General features: G+C 32.2%; 1 pseudogene; it reads right to left on the bottom strand.

Moving 5' to 3' along the window:
• Positions 1–15,499: 15,499 nt before the first annotated feature.
• Positions 15,500–19,051, bottom strand: LOC146999531 (uncharacterized; annotated as a pseudogene).
• Positions 19,052–25,102: the final 6,051 nt, after the last annotated feature.

The following is a 25,102-nucleotide window of genomic DNA, read 5'->3' as shown; positions in this document are numbered from 1 at the left end:
TAATAATTTGGTTTCAAAAAATTTATTTCCAAAATAATCTTAGACTTAAAATTAAGATAAATGAAAATAATAAACATCATGCCTCTAAGTTTCATTGCATCTGTAATACACAATGCTTATTTTATTTCTTCACACTTTGAACGAAATACATTCGTGTGTTCTTAGCACAGAATGTTTTCACATTTTAAACATTGGATTCACGTTCTTCTGTCCTTGGCGCGAGGGGAAAAAATTTATCACATCTTTTATACTTAGTTGTTTCGAATTTCATGTATTCGTTTCAATTCTTCGTCGAAACTTCTGCTTTTGTTTTGCATGCAGTACGTCAGTTTCTTGGTAAAGTATTAATCTCTGATCTTTGTTCAATACATTTTTTCATTAATTGTAATGCTAAGTCCTTCAAAAACAGACTTCTGTTTCTGGTTGGTGGATTAGCAGTTGAATGTAATATAATTCAAGTATTTATTACAGCAACATTTAGTGCAGGAAAGAAAATTACCATTGGCCACTTCCTTGTTATCCTTGCAATTGAATAATTGGCTGACATTTCATCCCCCATATCGACTGCTCGTTTAGTCATATTATAAAAACATATAATTCCTGACGTTTTATTTTTCCAATAGTATCATCTATAGTATGATCGTTATATAATGTTGAAAGCATAAGAACAGTTTTTCCTCTTTTAGGAACATCAAGAATAATTGTTTTTATCTTTTTCGAAACCAAAACAGTGTAGAAAATATTCTTAGTTTCATCTTTAGCTTCCGAAATGCAATCTTCATCGCTTTCAAATATTTCTAATAAATTTCACAGGCTTTGCATCTCCAATTCATAGTGAGTCATCCTTTTTACCATAATGCAGTTAGAAATTTTTAAGAATTTAATGTCAAGTACTTTAAAATTACATGCGAGTAGAAATATTTACTGTTACATTCTAGAAATAAATTTCTGAACTAAATATTCAGTCAGAAAAACACTTACGTGGACAGGCGCGTGGGGTGTGTCATACCCCAGTTCCAACAAAATACCGATAAATCTTTTTCTGAAACACACAGGCAAAGAAAAAGCGTTTCTGAAAGTCAACCACAACTAAAAACTCAGCTACTGAAAGCAGCACAGAATTTCAGTTTAACGAGTTAGGAATATTCCACCTTTATGTACGGCTGGGGTATGATACACACCACGCGCTTTCCCGCGGGTTAATGCATGGCTCATTGCTTTCTAAAGCTATTAAGTGACGTGCCACTTCTGCTTCTGAAACGACTAAAAGTAGTTCTGTTATTTAAATGCACCTTCCTTCTCTTTTGTTTAGCATCAATGTTTAGCTATTGATTCCCGAAGTTGTAATCCTGTCATAAGGGAAAACTGCACACAATGGGGAAAGCGTATGAACAGCCCAAGAGGGAAGATGTTTATTTTCTTAAGTAGGTTATTGCTAGCTCTGTAGCATTCTACTTGGCATGGGGGGAGGAAATGCAATCCAACAAAAATACATATGCGAACGTTTCAGATGTTTGAGGAAACCAGAATTTGGCCTCTACTGATACGAAAGTGTTAAACTATTTCAGCAAAACCATCAAGTGAATTTTAGAGAGAAAATGTGTGAAGTAAAAAAATCACTTAGATGAAGTGTAAATATTTTATTATTTTTACACGAGAAGAAACGTAAGATAATTAATTATTGGGGAAAATTACCACTGAAATTAATTTTGAAGCAATTACGCTATTTTTTCCACTAAGGCGCTTAGTTTAGAAAACACGTTTATTTTTTATGCTATTCGTCTAACATATAATAGTCGTTATTTTAATGATATCACAATGATTGATTGAAATGATTCATTGATTTAAGGCGCCATTTACTTAGAAAGTAAACACATATTAGTGTTGAATCATTATGAATCATTCTTTCCAATTATCGGTTTGTTTTTATAATTTAAATTTAAAAAAATTGACTTAAATTGCACATATTGCAATCGACAAGAATTATTTCATTAATAAATGTGATTTTCTTTGTTAATGTCCTCAATACGAAATTTTAGTTCCAAGAATTTTAAGTTCCGTCTTCTTCTATCAGATATTTTTTGCATTTTAAAATACACCTATGAAACAATTTGTAACACAATTTCTGCTCAGTTTGATTTTTGAGCTGTTTAGACTTGATTTCCTAACTGAAGTTAGTTTTCTTCTATTACGCCAAGTTTCATAGTCTACACCTTATGTGAATACGACTATTCTCCTCGGCATCGAGAGTGGATCGTAGGAAACACTTCTGCTCTTCTGTCTCCTGGTCAAAGGACAAACATCAGTACATTTCTCAGACAAGGGTATTTTGATTATTTTCAAATGAAAAACTAGTCATCAAACTAAATCTTGAGAGGATAACAAGCAGTGTGTCGAGAATTTACGGATGTCGATAAAGGGAATATATTCTAAATTTCCATTTGGTATTCTTTTGATTTGGCGAGAGCCTAAAGACCTCTAAAGTAGCTATTACTTTTTAAAGTGAAAACATAAGGATATAACAGGAAAAAAATGTAAAATAACAGTTTACCACCACCTATATACCAGTGCTAGTCTCAGTATCCGTTTATAACAGGCGAGAATTACGCTCTTAGAATTACCCTGTGCAATTCTAGTGAATATCGAATTGACCCCAAATACGGAGATTTTAAATTTCACATGTTTCCGTTCGTAAGGGATATTATCAGGTTCAATGTTCCGTCTTACTTTCTTCGGGAACATGCAAGGACCTGACTCGGAACAGAGAGCTTACTAAAGCTATGTTCAATAACTGTGGGAAGTAGACAGGATACACAAGAAGGGTATACAAAACCCTTTATTTTTCTCTATTTACAATAACTTCCGTACTTCGGAATACAAAGACCCACTGCTTGTGGTCTAAACGTAAAAATATAAAAATAAAACTAAACTCTAATTTAACTTTAAAATAATAAACGTGGAAGATTGGTCTTATATTAACAGGAAGCCGTATGTAGTACAGAGAACTGTGAACACTACAATACGTTTAAGAATTATCAAGAGGATTAAACCCCTGGCCTGGAAGGCAACCAGCAACTGAGTAAAACTTCTAAGGTAAGCGGCCTGCTTCGACTAACTGCTTCTTCTCACTCGCTTGGCAAAAAGCCACAACTTAAATACTTGGCGTTCGCCAGACAAACTTTGCATAAATACTTTAACGCTTATAATTCTGGCCGGAAGTAGAAAATAAGAAGTGATAGTAAAGATTTAAAATAAAATAAACGTTATTAAAACTTAAGATCCTTACAATATGACCAGCATGCTTTTAATCATATGCTACGAGATTCAGAGCTGTTACTATCAGGACTATGCGAGAAAAAATTCTTTAAAAAAACCGCTAAGGTATTCAACTTTCGTTTAAGAGATAGTGTGTTTCTGCAATATTTTAGAAGTGATGGTGTATTTGTGTATTAACATTATGACATGGTTCAATGCTGGATTTAAGAATTTCAGCTTATAAAACAACTCAATGACTGTAGCTGAAAGCGCAGCTTGAAGATTCTCCTCTTAGAATTTTATGAAACTTCATTTGATGTAATCCCAGCAGGACATTTAGTTTGCTTGTGTGAAGAATATGATGACATAAAGAGAGTCATTGATTTATTTCAATATCATATGCACCAATGAATCACCTGTGATGACCTTAAAATGGTCTTCTTTCTTCTCAGCCAGCAACGCATATAAACGTATTCCTTTTCCTTATGTATGTGGGACATCATGTGAGAAACGCATATATACCAAGTATCCCTATTTCTTATGTATGTGGGACAACAAAGCTCATAAGAAGGATTGGGTTACAAGATCCTACATGAAACCTGGTTATCGACAGAAGAACACTAGATTTCCACTGCTGCACATAAAACTAGGTCTCATAAAACAATTTATTAAAGCTTTCCCAATTGAAGGAGATTATTTCAAGTACCTCATTTCGGCTTTGCTAGCCTGTCATTTAAAAAAATTAAATGCTGGTGTGTGTTTGATGATTCATGTATTCAGCAGCTCCTTATCTTATCGAGACAACGACAGAACTTCCAAAGAATACTTGGTTTCCATTCGAAAGCATTTGAAAGACTTTCTTGGAAATACATTAGCGCCGAATTACAAAGAAATTGTGAAGCAACATTTGGTGAGTTTTAAAATGGTTGGTTGTAACATGAGCATCATTGGAAATTTTACATAGCCATTTTGACAATTTCTGACAAATGTTGGTTCAATCACTGATGAGCATGCTGAGCGATTTCACCAAATTCTGAAGTTTACGGAGGCAAGGTAAAAGAGGTAGATGGAATGTACGTATGATGGCTAAGTATTCCTCGAGCATCAAGCGAGAATGTTCATATAATTTCTGGAGGTATATAGATTATACCCTCCAGAAAAAGCTGTAAGCAAAAAATTTTGCCTTGATATGCATGTTTACTGTTTTGTAAAAACACTTAGTAATTAAATGACTTAACACTTGGTAATTAATGACACATTTAGTAATGAATAAAATTTAACAATGATAAATAGTCTTCGTATGAGTAAAATTGTTCCTTGTAATCAGTATATTGAGTTTTCGCTTTATTTACCGTTATAATGCAAATTTGTATGACTTTTGAAACAGAGGTTATCCTGTATCCTTGGAAAGTTGACGTTATAGAAATAAAGAGGTGTTTTTTTTTTATTATTATTTATTTATTTATTTATTTATTTTTTTTTATTCAGAGGTCAAAATTTAATCAAAAAGCTGTGACAGATCTAAGACAATGAAATTGCTTTTCCCCGGTGTTATTTTTCGTACTGCATTCTTTTTCTGATTTTGCCGTTTCATTATTTTTAGAAATTTATGTATTTTTAAAATTTAAGCCTGTTTAGTTTTTATTTATTTATTTTTAGTTAAACAAACAATTAATTAATTTTTTAAATATAACTGCTGTGTATATTCCAGCCTTTGGAATTCCCTAATTTGACTATCTAAGAAACAGGCTAAACTTCAATTATTTCTCTTGGGACACTAATCCCCTGTTGAAGATGTTCAGAGAAAGGTAACTTCCAAACAGAAAAACAAAAGCAAACCAAAAAACGTTATTTTTCATTTTTTGTATTTCTTGAATTTTTAAACAAATATTTATTCGATTTTCGTTTTGTCGCTCAGCTGTGGTTTATATGATTTTTAAGGATTGCTCTCAGTGTGATTTTATTTTATTTTTTACTTTAAATTTATCACAAGTGAATTTTTTAAATTTATATCAATTAGTGAGTTAATTATTTGCAATTTTGGATAAAAAATGAAAAATGAAATAATAATATTTTAAAAAGGGTATAATGCGCTGCAAATGTAACAGCTGCAAACAACTCAATAATGCAGAGATCAGGAAAATATACTTTAACTTAAAAGGAGGAGGGCAGATTTTCTATATTATGCGACTCAACTAATTCTGTCTCTCAACAAACTTGGAAACAGAACTGGCTTTTCGGCTCAAAAAAGCTGCTCACACAGATTTGCCCGGAGATCTGGAAATTTCAAGGAAAATTGCTTATTGTAAAGTTGAGCAGAAATTAAATATCTCAAGCATGGCGAGAAAGAAGGCCTGTATTATGGTTTCTAGTTGAACTGTATGGAAGATTTAAAATTTCTGGATTCGGAATCACAGGATCTATAAATTCTGTACAAGAAATAATCTTTTACAGTAAAATACATGGGCAAAGGTAAATTACACCAAAAAGTAGCTAAGCTTGAAAATAAATTAAGCAAACGAATAAATCAAAGTTTGGTTTGGTTTATTTAATTACGGCAAAGCACACTACGGCTATCTGCCTAAGGGGAGGGATGCCTTCGTGGAGGACTTTCTAAGGTAAACTGGCTCGTATACTCGTTACACATTGGGAAAACCACGAAACAGCCCATGCAGCCAGCCCGTTCGCGGGATTCGAACCTCGGACCGAACTACCAGTATTCAGCGACTTTGCCGCTCGGCCGCTGGTGGGACTGAATAAATGAAACAATACTTAAAAAAATTACATAAAAATATCAAAATAGACTCTATTATTTACTACCAAATATTAGATAATAAATATATCAACAAATGTTAAAAAGATTTAATATTCACAGCAAAATAGACAGAATATTTATAACCAAATATTTACAAAAAATTACAGAACTATAAATATTTAAATCTATTTAGAAGAATCAAACAAGCAAAACAAAAGATTTAGTACATAAGCTAAAAGTATTTCGTAAATGATATAAAATGATTATTTTTTGTGTAATTAAATATATTCAGCCCTACATTCTATGTTTAGCTCTGTATAAATGATTTTACTTCCTTATTTATTTATTCTTGAGATTTTAAGAAATACATTGCTTCAGCTTTCCTTGCTTGTCCCGTCGTTGTCTTAAATGATGTTTATTCTTTCAGAATTAAGCGCTCGTGTAGCGTTCCTCATTAGCAGTATTGTGAACTGTTATTTTCTTTCATCAGTACAATCAGGAAATATCTATTTTACTCGATTAGTCCTTATTAGTAATTGGAACTATTTTGTAAGAGGAATGTTCTTTTTTGTTTTGGTTTCCCTCTCAAAACTTAATCTTTTATAAGTAATCAAGTAACTCATTTACTTTTCACAAACATTTTAATGACATCTGTGTTCAAAATAAATACTTCGAGCATGGCTGTCCACATTTTTATCCATTTAATAATTGGGCTGAGTACAAATCAATACTTTATATAATAGTTTAATTGATCCATGTACTTTTGAATATTAGTTTTGAATATGTTTGATTAGTTAAACGAGTTCCTAGTGCAACAGCCAATAATTGTAGCCAGTTATTAAAGTCAGAAATGCTGAATGATCCAAAGAATTGCTGAACTGAAATATCAAGCACTAATTTAGAAGTCAAACAACAAAAATTAGCTTTACATCTGTAAATTTTCGATGGGTTTACCAAACCATCAATCTCAGCTGCGAAAAAAAAATGATTCAGTAAAACCATCGAAACTTGTCCTGTAAAAACTTACAAATATAACGTTGAGTTTTGTTGTTTGACTTTTAAATTAGTATTTGTTTGACGTGTTATTTTGTTTTAATTAAATATAAAGCATTGCGATTTCAAAGAATGCATTAAATTTCTACTAACAACTCAGAATAAAATGTGGATAAATAGAATTAAAATTCCACAAATATAATTTTCCTATTATATGGAGAAATTAGGTCATATTGTACCACAATACTCTTTTAGAACATTCAGTAGTAGATACGTTATACGTATCATTGCCTCTGATATTTTTTTTCAACTTGAATCTGAGTATCTTTAGTCTAAAACAGCATACAAAATACCCTCACTAACACGTTTACTATTGTATCTGTGTATCAAGAATCAGTAAAGGAAGAACAAATGATAAGAGTTGGTTGCTATATATAGTATCAGAATATTATCTTTATATTTTCATAAACTTCATGTTTTAGTAGTCACTTACAGATAAGTAACATAATTAATCTAATCAGTCGTGTGGTATATTGGTTGATTCTTTAAAAATAATTTTTAACATAAATTTTATTAAGCTATAAAAAATGAAAAGTTCCGCATATATTTTATGTGTTAAATAAACTGTAAGCTAAAAAAAATAATTATCAGAATGCATGGAAACAGAAAAATAATAAAATTTTATGTTAGATATTTACATATTTATGATTTCGCTCTTCAAATAAACATTTTCTGAACGATCTGCTATTGCATGCCTTCTATACTATTTCTTAAACTTCAAATGCTACAATTTCACTCATATTATTTTTCATACTATATTATTAATTATTTTACATACTATAATTATTGTTATAGTCCTTGCTCATATCGCTCAGGGTGCAGTTGGACGGTACGAAATACTTCGTTGTCATGTTGATGTGATAGAGTTAGTCTCTGAGTCAAAATATAATTCCTCTGACATATGAAATACACTAAATTACATTTAGTTGAAATTCAAATTCTGATTACTGTTAGGTTGTTTGTTATGTAACACCAAAATTTTAAAATATGCCTGTTGATATTTCCAATATGCATAATAGATTTATTATCAAAGCTTTCTGTTGATAAGAATTTCAACGTAAGGTGTACTCTGGTGTTATTAACATCTGATGTACTCCAGTAAAATATTTAAGAATTTCCAAAAATTCCTACTAGTTAATAACAATTCTGCAAGGCTTACTAGTTGCAGGGATAAAAATTGTTGAAGGAAATTTTTGTTGATTGTTGCCAAAATTAACAGAAATTGCTGGCGAAATGAAGAGAAATGTTTGTGCGATTAAATAAGAGTTAAAAATATAATATGATTTTGAGGAAAAGGAGAAGTGGAATATTTTTATGTAAGCGACTATAATAGAACTCAATAATCACAAAAATTTTGTAAAGTTATAAAAAATTGTAGGAATTTAACTTCAAAGAGAAAGGAGGCAAATGAAGAAGTGATAAATTTCGTTTATTTAACCTTTTTGGATCAAACCATTTAAAGCATCACTTCTTTTTTGTCAGATTTGTTATTTGGCGTGTTAACTACTTTTCGTAATTTAATATATACTATAGATATATATGTGTGTGTGTGCTATAAAACACTTATCAAATATTTGTATACTTTTTAATTAATCAATAATCTATAACTGGTTAATAACGGTTACTAACAACGTCTATGATACATCACAATTTCAGTACATTATACAATATGATACATATAATTACAATACATTACAATTACAATATGAGTATGTCAACAAACTGGTGTGGATATCGCTCAGCAAATAAACTTAAGACAATCTGAAATAGTAATGCAACTTTTTCGATATTTTTTATCTGCAGTTCTATCTTTAATGTATTATAAATCTAAATGCAAATTTGTATTTCTCTTTCTGGCATCATACTTAACATAACAGCTTAGTTTCCACGAATTTCCTCATAGGATGGAAAACTGTATCTTGCGATGTTTACAAAATCATAATTTATAGGTTTTAAGAACGTCCGATGCTTTCATGATTATCAGTTTAGTAATTTCAATATAGCACTTTTCCAGTAACATGGATATCAGTTTACGTAATTTTCAATGAATGTAATTATATTTTGAAGTCATTTCCTGATTATATATTATGTTACCCTCATTTTCTTTTATTTTAATCATCTTTTGGTTATCCATTATTATTCTTACTACATAACGTTTTCATAAATATCTTGAGATTGCATCGTAAAACTGTTGCTACCTCTAGACAAAGATTAAATAAAGAAAGTAATTTAAAAACCTCGGCTTAAAAAGCTGGAAATACTCAAGAATAAAAATTCACTGATTCATATTACTTATCATTACCTTTCCCATAAATCAATATTTGAAGTAAGTAAAATTTTAGAAGTGGCGTTTAATTGCAAATAATAAAAGAAACATAGTTTCCTAACCATTGATTAACCATTGATTGACTTTCATACTTTTTTTCAATTTTCTTTCGATTTTCAACATGCATATCGTTATCGTTTCATTGCTTCATTGTATCGTTCATTGTATTGATCCTGAATGCAAATATGTTGAAAGATATTTTAACAAGAATGTTAATAGATATTAAACTTTTCTAATCCGCTTTACGAAAGCAATGTTACTTATAAATTGAAATGCCGCAGCATGAATATAGAAATGTTGACAATTGTTTACTGCGGGGAAAATGTATCTTCCTCATCTCTAAAAATAGCATATGAGTTGATAAGAAATAAGACCTAAGCAATAAATTAAAAATGGCAGATTGCAGAATTAAAAAATACATGATATATAGACATGAAGTATTTATCAAGTTCAAGTAATGTATTTGCTTTGAAAGCGTTTGTATTTGAAAGTTTCATTATTGGTAGAAAACAGAATCAAATGTTCATTTATAGAAATATTCATATAAAAATTTCACTATATAAAAATGGATTGTGATTAATTAAACAAAAACATATAGGATAGAGTAGGTAAAACGTAATTGATATTATGCTGATTGGCAAATATATTTCCTTAATACATATAACAAGTGCGAAACTAATTATAACAGTTTCACTTTCTGGAATCCTGAGGATAGCAAAAACACTTAGACAGTAACTATAATGATGATATTGTTTTTCTTTAGAGTGAATGTTAGATGATGACGTCTTGGAGGGTAGAAGAGTCTGGTTTGGTTTGGTTTATCTGATTACGGCAACCCGAATCAGTGCCCAGTGACTTTAAATCTCGACCGATGGTCGGCGCTAGAAGAGTCTGAGACATAAGAAAGTGAGAAAAACGATCGTATATAGTAAATCCGGACGGCCTCGACGCTGTCCATTCTGATCATGTAAAAATATGGATAATTTTATTATCTTGTTTTTACAGAAAAGATGAATATTCTCAATAATTTTAATAAGGAAATTATATTTTCTAATTTTCCTTTTTTCTGAAAGATTATATCCTTCAAAGAAATAAAAGAATGTTAATACGCAAAATTCAAAGTAAACTGGTTTCGATAATATTTAGCAAAGAAATTATTTTATTTGCTTAAGTATTTTAACTGTAAAACACTTGTTATAAAAACAGATTATTTCTTCCTGAAAAATAATAACATATTTAACGCTCCCATATACACATGCTATCAGAAAGCTATTGACTGCGATTACACAGCAAATAAGGGATTAGTTTTTTCCCCAAAGAGAGTGTAAACATAAATGTCACCACAAAGCAAATAACTAAAGTTTCAGGTAACTTAATTTTGTATAAATGATTTTTTTGTTCGAATCCATTATTTGTTTGAATCCTTTAGAGATAGCAGGTCACAGATATCTATAATTCTTCTAGTCTGAGTTCTCCTTGACTTTCGGATTTCCGAAATTTATCCTCTTTTCTGGTTAAATTAATTGTTTAAAATTTGGCAACATATCTTACTTTATGCATTTCTTATTATCCAGTTCAAAGTGTGCATACCTTCAAATTTGTCTTAAGTGGGGTTTTAAAATTAAATTGTTCCTCAAAAGAAGCAGTGAAACCACGAAGGATGTTTTCGCTTTTCCTATGGCCAAAAAACATGACAGACGAGTAAATCGAATTTTCAGAGATCAAATTTCACTACAATATTCTAAGATCACTAACATACGTTTAAAATTTTAACACAAAATATGAAAAACAGTCGAATTTTCAAAAATATCCGTAAAAGCAAAATAATACTTCTAATATTCAAAATGGAAGAAAGAAAATCTGAAAGGATTTAGATTTAACATCGCACCAGAGGATTTGTTAAGGTTTTTAACGCTCTAGCTGGGCATCGCAGGTTAGCAATCTGCTCTTGGGCATACTCATACTAAAACACAACTGTCCTTTCTTTTCAGCTTTATTACTAAGCATTCCTTTCTCCTCACTTAACACCACATAAATAATGATAATTCAAAAGCAAAAATATAAAATATTAAGAAGAGTTTGTCTTTAAAATTTCGGTTACACTGTTAGAGACTGTCATACTTTTCTTTGGGAGGGGGAGTATTCTCTATATTATTTCTTTGAAAACTAGCCGTCCGAAACACGAAAATTATATAATGATTTTAATGAGTCTAGTAAAGGTAATTTCATAAAAATATTTAATGTATCTAATTAGAAATCTCATGATTTTAACGAATTTTCATTTAAATTAATCAGATTAAAAAGACGAAAAAATATTTTTAAGAGCTGCATTTATTGTTTCTAATGACTTGATGCAAGTGAATGAAAAGCAATAAGCGCAGAAAAACTACTCTCAGTAACAGGTAGATTAAATTTGAAAGTACTGAATGACGCTTTACTGAATAGCTTACGCTTTACTAAATGGCAAAGAGCTAGTGCGAGGAGACAATAATGTATCTATTTAAGGCTGAGGGAATATATTATTTTTATGCAGTTGAATTTGGGAATTAAAATTGAAAGATATATATTTTACATTTTACTGAACGGCAGCAGTCTGGCGCGCTGGAAATATTTTATTTTATTTATTTATTTATTTTTTTTTTTTTATAAATTTAGCACGGTGTTGCACTTTAAAATCGTTGAGTTCGTTAATTTAAAATTCGTTACATTTACACAACCTATTAAATAAATGAAAAATAAATTTAAAATTTAAAATTCGGGATATGAGGTACCAAGGTGAAGGACTCGGTGTATCATGAACTTGATAGCTCAGGTGACGTCTTTTTTCCAAAATGCGACGAGCATAGATATATATACATAGATACAGATTCTTCATCATTTAATTCCTTAAAAAAAATAAAACGTTGCATTCACATTTGATGCTAGCAAATTGAAAAGTGTTTTTGCCACAAAAGTGATACGAACAAAAAGTGAGTTTCGTGACTAGTAACATCTCTAGTGCTAATAATTAAAGTGTTAATGAAACAATTTTAAATATTAATTTTTGTTATTGTAAATACACTAAGGTAATCTACTGTCTTCTCTTTCACTTCTAACTAAAATTACTAATGAGTATGTTTAAAAAAAAAAAAAAAGTTTTCCATCTGACACATACGTGTAGTAACTGAAAATTAATTTCCGCTGCCTACAAGAAATTCATAAACTAAATGAGTATTAAATGTGTCAGCTCTGTTTTTAGAATTCAAGAAATCTGTGCTCGAAGACATTGACTAATTTGCAATTCTCCCGTAAGCTGACGAATATAAATTTAAAGCTATAGCTAAAATAATACGATTAATGGTTAACTAAATCCTAAATACGACTGGCATTTCTACCTATAATTTTGTAGTTATTCCTATTTTTTAAATGTTTTATGCTCAGAAACGGAGAAGCGTTACCAATGTAAAGCTGCTAGAAATTATAGATTAAGTCATCTGATGAATTTCGCATAAAGCTGGAAAAGAAGAAAAACTGCTATACGCAATAAAAAGATCTTTTGTGCTCGTTTTCGCAAAGAAATATACCAAAAAATGAAACAAAGTTTTGTGTGAAAAGGAAAGTGTGTTATTAATAATGCAGGGAGTAAAAACATATTTTGATAAATAAACATTTTAAAAGATCTTATAAGTATAAAGGAATATTTGAAAAAAATGCATTTGTTAAAGCTGAAAAGTTTTTTACCGCTCCGTCTACTGAAAAATTGAATCGAAGGAAACCAATAAAGGAGATCCTTGAAAGTCCATTGTGAAACAGTTCATAAACTTTACGGTTTATCTTGAGCTTAAACTGTCGTTCAACCACATTGTGGTTACACACGCATTGTGAAAGCAAACATGAATAACATAAAAGCTTCACTTCAGTCCAGGAAATTATTTTTTTGTGTAAGCAATATAAAAGTATTTTTTAAAAAGTAAAATATTTTAGCAAACATATGAAATAAAAAACTGTAAAAACATTATGCATGTCTCATTTTTAATTTTATTGGGTTCAAATAAAACAAATATACGTGTAAACAAATATATGGAAAAATATATATGTGTAAAATATTTACAAGCATTTTAAAAACTAATTTCTGACAAACTTAAAAAATGAATTCACATAATGAATGAATGTAATGAACAAGCATAAACGTTCATCACTAATATGTAATTTACATTTGTGGAGCATATAATTTCAGGATATAAAATTTCCACTCCAGTGCTTTTAACATTTACTCTATTTCTACAATGCAATGTTTTAAATTTTATGATCCAATTTTAGAAAAAGTATAATACACAGTTTTCGAACTATTAATTATGCATTATATATTTTTCAGTTTAATTTTATTACATACATTTAAATAACATTTTTCAACAATTTTTTTTAAATGCATAAAGTTTTTTTTTTATTTTTTATTTTTAAAGGTGCATAGATATACAGTTGTGCATTTATGTTAAACTTTAACTATTTGCATACATTAATAAATTAATTAACTTGTTTTTTGTTTCCTAAATTTCATTATATCGAAAATGAAAGCAGGAGATGAGAAACGTAATTTTAAAATATATTTTTGAACTAATGTGGTGGAAAGGAATGCATATGAACATTACATAGATTTCTATTTTATTATAGAAATGAAAATTTTCGGACGGAAAGCATAAAAAACAATAGCATTATAAGCATAGATGATGCTGATTAGCAATAATGAATCAAACATATTTGAAAGAACTTTATAATGGATTTTTGGTTTAATAATCTTCTTCTTAAAAAAATGTATCATATCAAGAATTCTTGATGCAGTTCCTTGCTCGGTTACCTCGCAGCATAACCAGTAAAGTTTACCTGAGTTCTTATAATCATTTATGCAGCTTTCTTCGTACAAGAACATATTTTCTCCTCTATCTTATGCAAAGGAATATCAGCTCGATTACATGCTGTTTTACAGTGGACGATGGCGAAAGCTGTTGTGTGTGGGGCGAAAGCCCACACACGCGTTAACACGACGTCAGGCAGCAAGCGGGGAAAGAGGGGAAAAGAGACAAACCAGTCCTTCCAGTATTTATACCTTTCGACGCACGTGGTAGGGCACGATAACGATTCAAGAATCGATACTGCCACAGTGTTCACTATGAGAATTCTGTGTTCTCACAGCTGGCAGCGAAGCTGTTAGTGTAATCATATTTAAACATTTTATATTGAATCCAGTGATCATAAACATCAACAATGCATTCAGGTCTAGGGACGTTCTCAATAAGTACAGATGGAAATCGCTATAACGAACAGTTCTTTATGTATTTTATACATTTTCCTAGGTGCGAAAGTGGAATTGGAACCTTCATTCCACTAATATGTGGCAACTTCTATTTAGGTTACTCTCCGCAGTAACTAGTATTCAATGGTATAAGAGAAGCATTTACTAGTACAGGTTTTTACTTTTCTTAATTATGTCAAATTTTAAACATGGTTCTATGCTAAAAAATGTATGTCAAAATACTTGTAAAACTATGGCGAAATTTGCTTTTAAAGCGAACTAAGAACTAATTAAAAATAACATTATGATAATAAAAATTAGAGAGACAGACAAGAAAAATTCTTAAAGCGAGCTAGGAACTGATTAAAAATAACATTATGATAATTAAAAATAGAGATACAGACAAAGGAGTGTTGCCAATGTTAATGAGATATAATGTACACTGCGTAAAAAGGAAAAAAAAATGGGGGCAGTTCTATATCTCCCGTTCAGCCAGGCCGATTGACGAAATTCAAATTGCGTTTTTCATGTCTCGAGAGCATGACTTAGGATCTATATTAGATTTATATACAGCATTGTTCTAATATAGGTATTTTAGCACAAAATCAGACTTTTTCTAAAATGGCGTACCCCTTTTTTTCCATATTTCAATTTTACGCTAGAGGGCGCTTTCAGCGCCCTCTAGCGTTAGGCGGGTCTTACCATTCTCCCGCTTAAACTCCCATGGAGTTTACATTTCAATTTCCAGATATTCAAATAAATTTAAAGTCACTAAAATTAGACTAAACTAAATATTAAATTGGTAAACTATTAAATATAAAATAAAAATTTTCAAGTTCATTCAGTCTTTAAACGGTAGAGGAATAATTTTGTTGATGGCTCGCCGAAGAACACCTGTAGAGGTTTTAACTTCAACTACTCTGACCAGACCATCAGCACCAGGATACACTTGTTGGATGCGACCTAGTGGCCAATGCAAAGGATTGGGGTTGGAGTCCTTCAGCAGTACTAGTTGACCAATATGCATGTTTGTCTCCGAACTGCTCCATTTGGCACGATTCTGTAGTTGATTTAGATACTCGGAATGCCACCTCTTTCAGAATTTAGTTTGGAGTCTCTGAAGTAGTTCACACCTGGAATGAAAAAAAAAAAGAGAATCCGAAGTAGTATGTGGTTCAGGAAAGCATAACATAGCACTTCCTGTTAAAAAATATCCCGGAGTTAAAGGCTGTAAGTCATTCGGATCGTAAGAAAGTCGTGATAATGGACGGGAATTCAGAACTGCTTCTATCTGAGTAAATAAAGTAGTTAACTCTTCAAAATTCATGATAGCTGATTTCGCTACCCTTAACAAAATCCGTTTCACTGATTTTGTGTTTGCTTCCCACAGTCCGCCAAAGTGAGGAGAAGCTGGTGGGATAAATTTCCATTGGATGCCTTCTTCTGCACTAAATCCTTGAATTGGTTTAGATTTGCAAATATCATTATATGCTTTAAGAAGATTTCTCGCACCTTTGAAATTTGTGGCGTTATGGCTCCAGATAACGGCTGGTTTGGATCTTCTGGCAATAAATCGTCGTAAACAGGCTAGAAAAGCTTCTGTTGTTAACTCAGAAACGACTTCTAAATGCACTGCTTTAGTGCAAAAATAGATAAATAATGCAATATAAGACTTTAAAGTCACCGTTGACCTTTCAAATTAGGTTTCGTGATTATATGTCCTGCGAAATCTAATCCGACCTTCTCGAAAGGTCTAGAAGGCACGACTCTGTCTCTAGGTAGAATACCCACCATCTGGCTTACCGTTTGATTCTTCGTTCTAAAGCAAGCCATGCACTTATTTATTACTCTTCTAACTCGATCTTGACCAGACGGTATCCAATAAGACTGTCTTATTAAAGATAATGTAGTCTTTACGCAAGAATGTAAGGATTTTCTATGATAATATTCAATAACTAAATTAGTGAAATGGTGAGCCTTTGGCAAGAGTATCTGATGTTTCTGAAATTCAGAAAACTCAGAATACTTCAGTCTTCCTCCTACTCTCAGTACCTCATTTCTGTCAAGAAATACGTTCAGAGATGATATTTTACTATTCTTTGGAATAGATTGTCCGTTTTTCAAGCATTTTATTTCCCTTTGAAATTCAGTTGACTATACGAGTTTTACTAAAACTTCAGTAGCATGTCTTAACTCAGAAGCACATATGAAGTCTGTTCTCAACTCTGGTTTTGCTGTACAGTTATTTATAAATCTCAAACATAAAGCAGTTATTCTAATTAATTTACTGAATGAGGAGTATCTTGTGATCAAATTGTTTTCATTTTGGCTGTTTTCAACAGTTGCATTTACAAGAAATGACTTCTTAAACTCTAACTTATAGACATCTACTTCGCTTTCTTCCATTGATTCTAAGGAGGATTGCCATGCTGTATTATTCATTGTCAACCAACAGTGTCCATGCCACCAGAGCTGATTATTCTTGAGCTCGCTTAAGGATAAACCCCTAGAAATCAAATCGGCGGGATTATTCTTTCCTATACAGTAATGCCATTCTTCTGGATTGCTGTATTTTTGTATTTCTTTTATTCTAGTCTTCACGAACCCCTTATGTCTATTTGGATCACCTTTGATCCAGTAATAAGCTATTGAGGAATTCGTCCAAAAATATCGAGTAACTGGAAAACTTAATGCAGTTAAAATTTTATTGCTCAATCTTGAAGACAAAAGTGCACCCATGAGTTCCAATCTACGAATCGAAAGGGGTTTTAACGGAACTACACTGCTCTTTGATGATACAAACCTAGAAATGATATTTCCACTCTTTAATTCTATGCGTAAGTACGCTACAGTACCATAAGCTTTCTTAGATGCATCTGAAAAACAGTGTAATTGAATAGTGATTGCATGACTGAGCAGCGAATTTTGAAAATAATATCGGGAATAATTATTTCCTTTACATCTTGTATCTCATCGCACCCTTTATTCCAAGCAATTTCTAACTATTTGTGCAATTTTTCATCCCAGTCTAATCCTAAACACCAAATCTCTTGTATCAAGTACTTAACTCTAATAGTATACGGTTCTATAAAACCTACTGGATCGAAAAGTCGACCTACTGCTTGTAGTAAGTGTCTTTTTGTGTTAGTCCGTTTTAAAAGAAACGTTTCCAGATTTCTGGTATCGAAATAAAACGTGTCAGTTTGTTCATCCCAACCAATTCCCAATACTTTTGAAGCTATCAATTTTGTATCTAAAGACTCTTCACCCTGATCTACATTGAAGTTTAAATTCTTTAATTCTTTACTTAGCTCAGGAGAATTGGTTCTCCACTTTCGAAGGTACATGCCTGCCTCTTTTAGAATATCTACACTCTCTTTACAAGTCTTTAGAGCCTGTTGAGCAGTGATTTGCCCACAAATAAAATCGTCGACGTACAATGACTCATTAAGATGCTTAGAAGTCAGAGGAAATATATCTACGTACCTTTTCAAGTGATGTTTGATTGTGGCTGCAAGGAGGAACGGCCTAGATCTCACCCCAAATAACACCCTTGTCATGCCAAAAATTTCCAATTTCTTGTTTCAATCATCAGTTCCTGGATCTTCTTCCCAGAAGAATCAGGTGTAGTTTCGTTCATTTTCCTCTATTTCAATCTGGAGAAAAGCCATCTTAACCTTTTGAAGACGGGATGGCCATTACAGTGGCCATAGAGTCCTCTCTTTGAAAAGACGGGGTTGTCCACTTTAGTGGCCATGTCTTTTTCCCACATTTTCCAGGCTGAAAAGTGGAGTGAAATGTCAAATTTGACGTCCCTGGGGTTTTAACCACTTATCTCTTTCAAAGGTCTTCCTTTTGCGACATAGATGCACCCCTCTGAGAATCCATTAAATTACACATAAGAATCTTTGTTGGAAATAGGAGGTGATCTCATAAAGGGGGGATAGCATTCAGTTCAAGATTCCCCGTCCTTTGGTAGCTTTTACTGCTACCAAAGCCCCGATCTCTAAAGCTTAATATCTGCTACAAATGCTATCGGATTCGTTCTAAATCTGATCAAAAGAAGAAATAGGTTAGGCATAAAATTAAGTCCTGTGTATAAGCAATCGTTCAAAGATAATTGACCTTTTGCATGCGCCGAAGCATCAAACACAATGCGTAATTTGCTTGTAGTCTTATCCGTACGTATTACAGCTCGATGAGGTAGATAAAATGAATTTTGGCGTAAATTTACTTCATCAACTGGGACAGGTTCAATAATATTCTCTGAAAGATAATTCTTTAGAACAGTGTTATAGTCACAAAATAAGGACGGGTCATTTTTAAAAGATGATTTCAATCTCAAAAATCTTTTCATTGCTATCTGTTCGTTATTTTCTAATAATGTCTTCATATTTAGTTTCCAGGGCAATTTGACTTTGTATCGCTTATTTTGATATGTAATTCCGGATTCAAATTCACTCATTATTTCTTTCTCAGTGGGTTCTATTTCAGCTACTTCTGCCTCGATACCCAAATTCTATAAATTCCAAAATTCCTTGAGTTGATCGGAAATATTGGATTCATTTACCATAACACTCATTGCAAACGTTTCATTTAAGTTTGTGCTTTGGCCTTGCAAACACCACCCAAATATTGTTTCAACTGCAACGAGAGTTTTGCTTAAGCGTGTAATTCGACCAGTAACAATATCATAAAAGTAATCTGCACCTATTAGTATTGATATTTCTTTATTGTTAAATTCATAACAGTCCGCTAGTTGTACAATTTTTAAACGTCTAAATTGTTTCTCAATATTTTTATCGGTAAATGTGTACCCGAAATATGTTCTGTCTCCAGTGCTTCAATTTCTATGCATAAATTTCGATCATCTCTATTCTTTAATTTAAGTTTAACTTCATTAAATGATTTTGCTTCCGTTTCCTTAGCACCAAATGTGCAAATGGAAAGGCTTTCCTTTCTAACAACTGGAAAGTTAAATCTTTTGGAAATAGCTGATAAAACAAAGAAGCGGTGTGAACCATTGTCCAGGAAAATTCTAACAATTTCCTGCTCTTTTCCATTATCAATTAAGGTTGAACATATTGTAACATAGTATTCCTTATCGCGGATACGATATTCGCTGATACGACATTATCGGTTTCTCCTTTTGGAGAAATAATGTGTGGATTATTTTGATTTCGAAAACAAATTGAAATATGGTGAGGTTTGCTGCAGATGGGACACAAATCCTTTTTAAAACATTCCTTCACTCTATGGTTTGGGGTCAAACAACGAAAACATTGACCTCGTTGCTTTAATATATCTCTCTGTTCATTTGCATTAAATGTAGAGCATGATTCTGATTTATGACTTTTGCTACAAAATAAACACATTACATTTTCGACTGACGCCAGGAATTCATGCGTGTGTGGGGAGGGGAAAGAATTATTCCTTTTATGCGGAGGTCTTGAAGAGTTATGTCTAACGAAAGTAGAATTTTTAGTTTTTTATTTTCTCTTGCGAGGAACATAAGTGCACTTGTTGATTCGACGATTTATAATTATTTATTGGAAAGAATCTCTCGCGGATTCGAATTTCTTTATTAATGAACTGCAAAAGAATTTTTAAGTCAAATTCTTTGTCGCCTTGAATGCGATTAAATTCTAAAACGAATTCTAAAGGAATTAATTTCATTAAAATTGGTGTCAATAGATTTGCATATGATTCACCTGTAATTCCTAAAGAAAAAAAAAAAAATTCGGCTATTTTTTTTATAATGGCCAAACTAGAAAAAATGGGCATAGACCTCTGCAGGCCGGAATAGGGCACATGCAATAAACACAATTGGCATAAAAGCATCTTACAACTGAAGTCTCTAGATGGTTGCAGGGCCAGGGTAATACCCGAGTAGTCATAGAAAGCCGTCCGGGTGCCCTGTCCTGCTGTCACCTGTCACCTGTAATTCCTAAAGAATCTAAGCTTCTGATCTGCGTTTCCGCGTTATCATAAAAATTTCGTAAACTTATAACATCGTCAGGATTTAAATTCAGCAAAACACTCAAATGAGTGTTAATCAAAATGTTTTTATTTCCGAAACTTTCTTTCAATAAATCAGGTGCTTTATTATAATTTTCATCACTTAAAGCAAATCCACTAATACATGCTGCCGCGGTATCACCGAGATAGGATTTCAAATAATTAAATTTATCAACTTTGCTTAATTTAGGATTATTATGAACAGATCTTTCAAATAAATTGTAAAAATCTAACCAACCAGATTAATCACCATAATATTTACTAACATGTAATTTACGCAATTATGTATTTATATTTTCAGTTCCATTATTAATGAACTGAATGTTTTGTGAAACTGTATAAACTTGGATAGAATCAGAATTCAATTTCTTTATTTTAGAATGAAGTTTCGATTTCCAAAAAAATTATTTTTTCTTTTATTTCTTCTTCAGATATTATTTCGACGCTCAAAATATTCTCAATTCCATCATTTCAAGAATTTAAATCAGTTTCTTTTCCGATTAATTGTTCCAAAAATGCTTCCAACTGATCAACTGTTTCGTTTTCGTTGTTGATAGCAGCTTCTATTTTGTTAATTAATTTCGTCAACATCGAACGCACGGAAGTGCGTTTCTTCTTCAACTTTGACAGATTTTCAGCCATATTTAATTTCTATCCAGATATAATTCAGTTTCAATAATTCAATAAAGATTCTCTTACCTGGTTCTTGACGTAGATGCACCAAATGCGCATCGTGGTTTTAAGATTCAGTGGTAATCCAAGTTTGTCGAAAGTGTGGTGGTTCAGCATAACATATCATATCTCATATCAATAAATCGAATCAATAATCCCCAATCAATAAAATATAAATTGATTTAATTAAATATAATAATATCTCAATCTCACAACTGCGTCACACCTTCCATCGAGCAACTGCATCGAGTCTCAGCACACACTCAATGGCGCTCTCAGCGCCCTATAGCGTTAGGCGGGTCTTACCACATAATATTCTTATTTTAAAAATTATTTTTCTCAATCAAAAGCTGTGCAAGTGTTACTGGCCCTGTAAAGTGTTGTCGATAAATCACAGGTTTCACAAGCAGTTCTTGAAAGAGATTCAAATAGAGATTCAAAGTAAAGATGGGTAAGATACCATGTGACTCTCTTAGTAAATCTGCACAGTAATTATTTTACCAGCTTTCAGCTCCTGAAAAATGAAAATAATGCCTTCGTGGAGATCTTTCTAAGGGAAACTGACTCGTATACATGTCACACATGGGGAAAACCACGAAAACGCCCATGCAGCCAGCCCGTTCCCGGGATTCGAACCTCGGACCAAACTACCAGTGTTCAGCGACTTTACCGCTAGACCTCTGGTGGGCCCTAGCCGAAAGAAGAATCACAGGTATCTCTGCTTCTCAGAAAAAAGTGGCAAACATATGCTAGCCGCATGATAGGTTAGAATCTCGTGGAAAAATTATCTTACCGTACGTCAAAAATGTATCTGAATAAATTATCATGCCCGTTACCTCCACATGGTTCAGACTCTAAAGATGTTTACTCCACATCATTCCATTGGAAAATATCATCCATCAAAAAAAAAATTTCGATGGATCAGCAAACACAGGAAACGATGGGAGTGATGAAGTGTCACAGCTCACGTACATCTCGTTTATGAAGTGGACCCAACAGCGGCCGAGCGGCAACGTCGCTGAACACTAGTAGTTCTGTCCGAAGTTCGAATCGAGCGAACGGGCTGGCTGCATGGGCGTTTTCGTGGTTTTTTGCGTGTGTAACGTGTATACGAGCCGCTTTCCATTAGAAAGTCTTCCGCGAAGGCACCCTTTCCCTTAAGACAGATAGCCGTCGAGGCTTTAACGTAATCATATAAGCCAAATCAAACTATTATGAAATCTATATTATATATTCCTTGTTTTGTTCAGATGATAACTTTATTTTGCTGCGTGGCGCCATACTTTTGAGGGTAGTAACAAGCTCTCAATGATTTAACTGTACCTCTTTGAAAAAAAAGAAATGAGGAAGTGTAAGTTCTTTTGTATGAACGAGTTTGGGGGTAGATTTCATTTCCAAAAGGACTTATGACATAAATAAAAGGAAGATTATTTTATTTTTTAGATTTTCTCTCGCAAAAATTATGCAGTTCTTTGTTTCATCGGAAAGGAATTCCCTAGGTATAATTTGATCCCTAAATTATTATCTTAGCAACTGACAAGACGGTATTCTTACTTAAGTACCACGAATCAGTTATATTAATCTTAATTTTTTAATATTTTTGTCATTTTGTGATTTTTTTAAAACTCAAATATATCTGTATTAAAATGGCAGGAGCAGAATTTATGCAGTTAAAAACTTCAGCTAAAATCCATGCCAATTGCTGCATTAAAACAATAGTTTTGCTTTTTAACTTTTTACATCAAATTGATATTCGCTTCAGTAATCACAGGTAGCACAATCTGCCCTGAATATAATAACATTTGCTGGCATTAATATTAAGCGTTAGGTTCTATACTTGGAGCTAAAGCTGAACGAAAACATAATTATAAATGGTAAGGAGATTTTGGATTATTGCCATGAAAAGTATGATGAATGCATATAATTTCTCTGGAAATTCAGATATTACAGTGTTAAAAGGTTAATTTAAAACAGCAACGCATAATAGTACTACTTGACATTTCGCTATGAATAATTATTGTGTAACTCCATAAAGGTATTCTCTTTGCGTTAAACATGATTTACTATTCGAAGAATTAATGGGAACTTAAACTCATTTTAAATTATCAAATACTTTAATTTCACATGAGGAAGACCAGATACACGCATATGAAATACTCGCTCTAATTTCTGGTGTAATACTCCGAAATCGGGAGGTCTGTTTCCGGTCGGACAGGGAATTTCGCTTAAATTTCCATTACAAGCTATCATGTAGAAGATAAATGCTTCGGGAACGCTAAACGCTATTTAAGATTCGGGAGATTAGAATCAAGCACAAAGTGACATCAGCTATTAATAGAAGAAATTAATTTTACCGATTGATTTCAAATATGAATTATCGAAATTTTATCTCATAATTTAAAGTTCTTATTTTAAAATAATATTAAAATGTTAATGTTATGTTTCAGTAGCATTATCTCAACCATAGATCTGTCCATGCCGCCTATTTAGAATAGACATAAAATATGTAAATTGATTTTTTTCAGATTTTGCCGATAATTCGTCCATTTCAGTTTCTCCTTGGTTGTGTACAGACTATTTTTCTATTTTGGATTAGAAGACGTAAAATGTTCACTGTGAAAAGAAAAATAATCATACATGAATTAATGAAAAGTCAACCTGAACGGTACTTTAACCACTCCTTTTTCCATTTGGGCCCACCAGCGGCCGAACGGTAAAGTCGCTGAACACTGGTAATTCGGTCCGAGGTTCGAATCCCGCGAACTGGCTGGCTGCATAGGCGTTTTCGTGCTTTTCTCCATGTGTAACGTGTATATAAGTCAGTTTCCCTTAGAAAAACCTCCACGAAGGCATCGCTTCCCTTAGGCAGATAGCCCTAGTGTGCTTTGTCATAATTAAATAAACCAAACCAACATTTTCCAGCTGCTGACTGTATGTATTATCCACGAGAGCAAGCAAATCGAACCTGTAATGATTCTTTATATTTTCCCCAACTTAAAGTATGATTGGAAAGAGAGGCGATACGCAGTGAAAGAAATCCTTTAAAATAACGGGTTTTCGTCCGCTATATTTAATGAGTTCTACTTTAGAGACTATGTATGCTTTTCTGAACAAGAAATCTAAAACATTTATTATATCTCCTTTAGGGATTGAACCAAATATCATACACTTCCTAGATCCTGGATACGTTAACCAATCACATTTCGAGAACACCCAAGGGGGAAAGAGATAAATTATTAAATAAAAAAATTATTTTTGATTTTTTTTTAATTCAGAAAACATATATACTGATATTTCTTTCTTTTTATATTAAAGTTTTGAAGGAATGCTTCTGAAATTTTTAATATTGTTACGAATTTGGTATTTAAAAAGCTAATGTTAGTTCAATTATAAATTAAATGGTTTTATTTCTCGCGCAGTGCAGCGCGTGACGAATATTAAAAGAAAGCTAAGCCGGAAAATTGAAAATACAAGAGCGCGTGCATTAAATAAATAAATATCTCTGTTTGATTTCGAGAAAGTACTGGAAAATTCTAGCGCGTGATTTTAAAATCTTATAAAAGGAGGAAAACATCTCAGTTTGTAGTTAGTTGCTTGCTTAGTTTGTTGTTGTTTAGAAAACTGCTCTTGTTGATTATAGCGAATTCGCGGATTAGCGTTCTTTAGCTGTTTTGAATTACGTTCTATTGGACATTTGAGTAGTTAAAAGATAACTACTGTGAGATATTGTAATACTGCATGATAATTTGAGAAA

The sequence above is a fragment of the Stegodyphus dumicola genome, chromosome 1 (genome assembly GCF_044657685.1).
Source record: "Stegodyphus dumicola isolate Sdum_Otavi_A_Nest chromosome 1, ASM4465768v1".
In the NCBI taxonomy this organism is placed as follows: Eukaryota; Metazoa; Arthropoda; class Arachnida; order Araneae; family Eresidae; genus Stegodyphus; species Stegodyphus dumicola.
The sequence above is the reverse complement of the archived record's forward strand: the minus strand, read 5'-3'. Positions and strand labels throughout refer to the sequence as shown.